We start from the raw sequence: 6,226 nt of genomic DNA, 5'->3' as shown, positions 1-6,226 counted from the left end.
TGGAAGGGCCTCAAGGTTTATCAAAAGAGTACATTTCATGGCCATTTGGTTTCAAATACCTGCCTGGGGAGGGGCTAAATTTTACTAGTTTCACATACCTTTTGGGGAGGGCTACACTTTGTTGATTTCCCATACCTGCCTGGGGAGAGGCTAATTTTTACTGGTTTCATGTACCTTTTAGGTAGGGGCTACATTTTATTGGTTTCCCTTACCTGCCTGGGGAGGGACTAAATTTTACTGAAGTTATATATTAATAAAACAAAAAACATGAGCATAATTTGTTTAATTTTTATCGGAAATTATTGAAATTTTAGTTAAAATTTTAAGTGTGTGACAGCAGTTTGTTGTTGTTCACAGGGGACACGAGCAGGGCCAAAAAGAATCAAATTTTTTGAAATTACAAAAATCAACACACAGATATATTATTATCAAATGTTCTACATGGATAGGAAGGCATGAAGGTGCTTTATCAATATTGTAAAATTTCATCACCCCAGGGTTTTACATTGGCCCTAGGTGTGGTGGTAAAGTTTACGATTGTAGTGTACCGATGTCGGATGACGACGGCCATACACGGTGGGCTCTTACGCTGAAAAAACTGTAAGATCATTGACTTGTATCTTGAGAAGCTACTGATTAATAACAAATTAACGAACAGCGACACCGGAGATCGCATAGTTATCGTAGAAAAGCTGTCCAATCGTCTTCCAAAATTTCTTGATTTTGGAAAGTGCAACGCTGGACTTTGGTACTATGGCTAAACAAAAGAAGTATTGGATTGTAACAATGAAAGGAAAAACATTTGCAAAAAATGTAAAGAGGGAGGTCACTCATCTTATGAGTGCACGATAGGGTTGGTATGCAAATTTTGCAATTAAATTGGGCACTAGCAGAATGGATGTACAATGGTTTTATTCGGAACGACTGGACGGACAGTAACGAAGATAAGACAGAAAAACAGTGACGAAAACAAAGTAAAGAAGACGGAGAACAACCACAATGTTTAGTTTGGTTTGGTTTTATTTGTTTAACGTCCTATCAACAGCTAAGGACGGCCTCCATGCGTGCAACATTCATGTTCGTGTTAAGTCTCCTTGTGATAGTCCGGAACTTTTGCCAATTTATAGTGCTACCTCACTCGAGCATACTGCCGAAGACACCCAGCAGCACACCCCACCCGGTCACATTATACTTACAACGAGCAAACCAGTCGTCCCACTCTCAAAATGCTGAGCGCTAAGCAGGAGTAACTACCATTTTAAAAGACTCTGGTATTTCTGGGCTAGGGGACAGAACCAAAAACCTTCCTCACAGGGGTGAACGCTCAAGTAAAGGACAAAAGTGAGGCATTGTCAAGGGAGACATTAGGAAGATCATTTTTAAGAAAGAAGAGAAAAGATAAGATCCCAAATTTAGTCGTCTCTTACGATCATGCAATGGGGGCAGCAGGTACAATTCTTACGCTCTACCTGCAGGGCAGACAAGTACAAAGACAATCAGACAAGGAACTGTATAGAGATGAACCCAAAGGGATCGGACAGGAAGCTTGGAAATAGTTGCACAGGACCAATTGAGCGTGTCCTCGAGTCGGATACAGAAAGACAAGACACTTGTCAGGACAAGAGATGGAAATGAATCGAAGCAGAGATCACGACCTTCACCAGTAGAGGAAACAAAAAATCTAAAAAGATTGGGACATGAAACACAATATTATGAGGTTATTGACGTTTTACATGTGTTAGCATTAAATGTACAAAGAGTACGAGACAAAAAAAAGAGGTTTAGGCTATATGAATGGCTGAAAGAACAAAGAACTGGAACAACTTTTTTTCTAGGGATTTGCTTGCTCAAATAAATAGGGAGCGATATGATTTTGGTAACGCTTATCGTATGTTCGGTGAAACAAATACAAAATGTAGAGGGGCGTGTGTCATAATTAGATGTATCAGTAATTGATAGCAAGTCAGATAATGAAGGATGATATGTCATGCTCAATTTTATGTGATAATACATTTGTATGCAACGAATGAAGACAAAACTAGAAAGCTATTTTTATCTTTAATATTGATTTGCAAATGAAGAATTAAGAGCTGTAAAAGGCTCATTTAACGAACAATAAAATGAACACATGATGCCAATTGTTGTTTTATGATCACACAATCTTTTGAAACAAAACATATTTGACACAATCGAAATGTCCAATAATAATCCATAATTTCAAGCTAACATTCATCTGTTAAATATAAAGAAAAAGCATTTAATTTTCCTACAATATTAATAGCTTTCCTCTTTTATCATCAATCAATTTCATATTACATATTGTTCCATCCTGAACTGGTCTCGTCTACAATAAAAATAAGAAGCAGAAACAACAATATCTATATACAATTTATCATGATAAAAACATTTTAACATAAATCCTTCCCTAACATTCCTCGACTATATATACTCATCATGCTTTATGTTTTTCTGTCCACATATTTTTCTTCGAAAAACCCCATATGATAACAAGATGGACAGAGGTTCTATAAGATATTGACAAAGATGTCTGTCGCACCTGTAAAACTCTGGGTCTTACGTCAGATTGCTTCCCTTCTTTGAAGACAAGATCGACTCAACTTTTTTCAATTCCTTTGACATGACCAATTATGTGTCATTATTGAAACCAAATACACACCATACAGGCATCTGAAATTCCAACATAATTATCCATGCTTTCCTTGCATTTTAAAAATGCCCTCTACTTTCAGAAAAAAAAGATTATACAAACTGCAAAAATGAAATCTTGTAGCACAACAAAAAATACCAAACCAATAATTTCTGAACGTTTTTGTGTATGACTCCTAAAACTTGTTATTACATTTCTTTTTGTATGTTTCATCTTTTCATATCAATCCACCTGTTCCAATTTATCTTTACAGGTTGTAATCACAGCCAAAGTCGTCAAACTAGATTCCACGTTGCAACATAACCATGCATGCTTGAACTTTTTTTTGAACTTTAACTCTAAAAGTACAATCATTGCAGACGACACCACTTTGTGCATTCATACAATTTTCACTTCTTAGCTGTGAAAAACTTCGAAGATACAAAATTCCTGTCAACGTCGCAAAAAATTGCTGCGCATTTGGAAGACCTACACAATGTTAAATATGTAGCTAGGAAACATCCATTTAAAGCAGAGCCATGTATGGTGTCCATCTCATCTATGTTTGCATGCAAGAACTGCATCACAAAACTGGACATACCATTAATTCTTCTTTCATGTGTGGAAACTATGTTTCGGCAAAAATGTCGATAATAAAAACAAAGCAAATCTCGATGGAGATCAAGAAGGCAACCAAACGATTTATACTGTCCAACTAGCAGTTTTCCAACAATTTATTGACTTATCTCCTAAAACCTCAGGAATGGAAATAGACGATCTTGAGGAGGACTTATTCTTGAAAAAAACCTTCTTAGCACTTAAGAAAAGCCAAGAAAAGCCTACTTCAACAAACCAAAGAGATATCATCAGCATAGTAAAATCCACTTCATCTAAATAATACAATATTTACAATATGTTCATCTACTCCATCTAGCTATCTGCTTCATCTAGCTACATAGTTATACATCTGTAATCAATTTCGTCTCTTAACTAATCATATATATTTTAGCTGTTTGTTTGAACCTGCATCTTCGTACCACTACACGTTATACTAATTAAATGTTTTAATTAAAAATCGTCCTATCTGGAATGAGTACAGAATTAAAAAAAAAACAAAAAAAAAAACCCATTCAAATTCATTTTTGTTAACAGTTGATAGTAACACGAATGCCTACATAAAGGCCTGGTAGGCGACATAGTCACACGAATGAGTCACAGGAATGCCTACATAAAGGCCTGGTAGGCGACATAGTAACACGAATGCCAACATAAAGGCTTGGTAGGCGGCATAGTCACACGAAAACCTACATAAAGGCCTGGTAGGCGGCATAGTCACGAATGCCTACATAAAAGCCTGGTAGGCGGCATAGTCACACGAAAACCTACATAAAGGCCTGGTAGGCGGCACTTGCTATGTGTTTTTAAAACAATTAAAGTTGATATTTACACGGTGTCTAAATTGTACTCGCTTCATGAGACTTGAACATCATTTCTCTGATTACTAACATACTGCTGAGGGGCCATCGTCCTGTCTAAACTTTTAAAACAATCTTGCTTTTAAGATCATTTATCTTTACATGATAAAGGCATATTATATCATTAGGCCTAACATGCGGCTGAGGGGCTATTTTTCGGGGCTATTTTTCTGTTTGTACTTTAAGTAATTTCAGTGGATATTGCTTTTTAGTGTTCAAACTATACACCTCAAACACTAGCATACAAAGGTCTTACATACAGCTGCGGGCCATCATCATGTTTTTGTTTTTTAAGCACTCATGTTGGATATTGCCTTTAAAGTCTTTTATCTTTAGACACATTAAAGACATTAATATAAACCTGACATGCGGCTGCGGGGCCAATTTTCTGTTTTCATTTTAAAACAATTTCAATAGATATTGCTTTTTAGTATTCAAATTTTACGCCTCAAACGCATACACAAGTATCTGACGTACAGTAGCTGCGAGGCCATCTTCATGTTTTTGCTTTTTAAACCATTTTTTATTAATTATTACTTTCTATGTTCGACTTATACATGTTAAAATCATGCATACAGATGCCTGACATGCAGATGCGGTGCTATCTTCTTCTTTTTACTTATCAACAATGCTAGTGGATTTACACGTTAAACACATGAATACCTAAACCACACATGCTCCTGCATAACAATCTTCCCGTTTGAATTTTTTAAACATTTTGGAGGATATACATCCTAATATGTGCAAATAATGCATCTTTAGGTACGTAATTCGTAATGGCAGTTTAAAGGGTATCACAATAGTATAAGTTACGTAAGGGTGCAAAGCAGTTCAAAACATAGCACAGTAATATTATTTACAAAAGTCTACAAAGTAGTTCAAAACATATCACAGTAATATTATTTACGTAAGTCTACAAAGTAGTTTAAAACATACCACAGTAATATTATTTACGTACGTCTACAAAGTAGTTCAAAACATACCACAGTAATATTATTTACGTACGTCTACAAAGTAGTTCAAAACATACCACAGTAATATTAGTTATGTAAGTCTACAAAGTAGTTCAAAACATACCACAGTAATATTATTTACGTACGTCTACAAAGTAGTTCAAAACATACCACAGTAATATTATTTACGTACGTCTACAAAGTAGTTCAAAACATAGTACTGAATGATTCAGTGACAAAATGATATATAGAGAATTTTCTATTGGAACAAACACTTATACGATCGGAAAGCAGCATCCTAGATACTCTAGGGGTTACGATCACATACGCTCTTTATCCCTGAAGTATCGAGAGAATGGAGCACAGCATTAGAGATTCCCCGTAATCAGCGGGTAGTTTCCCGGTTTTAATTACAAATATGAAGAACGACGGTATTGATTGTTACATTATATCAGCATTAGGGTATTTATTGGCTGTTTTCAGACATCAAATATAACATAAACTTGTGTCACTGTTTTTAGTGATTTAGATATGGCATGAAAGGTTAACACAAACCAAAAATCTATCAGCAGTGCTTACCACTCATTCTACCATGTTTGCTATGTAACGCCGGTTTTGATTGGTTTAAAACCATGTATTATTTTCCAATAACCCACGCTCGTGCCAATAATACACGGTCGTGAGTCACGGCTATCACAATTTTAAATATCTAATATTCACCCATTTTATAAAAGGTTACTATAGCCGAGTGGGCTAATGGGTTAAATTTTCAAAATCAATGCCATATGATAGATGCTCTTGATCGTAGTACTGTATTGCCTGTATATTTCATCAACAAATAATACAATACTCAAGAAATAAGGTTTTCCCGGGGTTTCTTTGCTGTTTTTCTATTAGAAAGAGGTCGATCTCAGAACTGAACAGTACATGGTAGAATAGAAATAATCAACGTTGACTCGTGTATTGTTGCAGGATATACAACTCGGACTCGGATATTTTGCAATTTTAATAAATAACTCAGGCCTGCGGCCTTCGTTATTAATTTAATTGCAAAATATCCTCGTCCTCGTTGTATATCCTGCAATAATACACGAATCATCGTTAATTATTTCTTAAATATATATTACGGCAAGGTAACTGTGTGTTTCTTC

Source organism: Pecten maximus, chromosome 6 (genome assembly GCF_902652985.1).
Source record: "Pecten maximus chromosome 6, xPecMax1.1, whole genome shotgun sequence".
Lineage (NCBI taxonomy): Eukaryota > Metazoa > Mollusca > Bivalvia > Pectinida > Pectinidae > Pecten > Pecten maximus.
The sequence above is the reverse complement of the archived record's forward strand: the minus strand, read 5'-3'. Positions refer to the sequence as shown.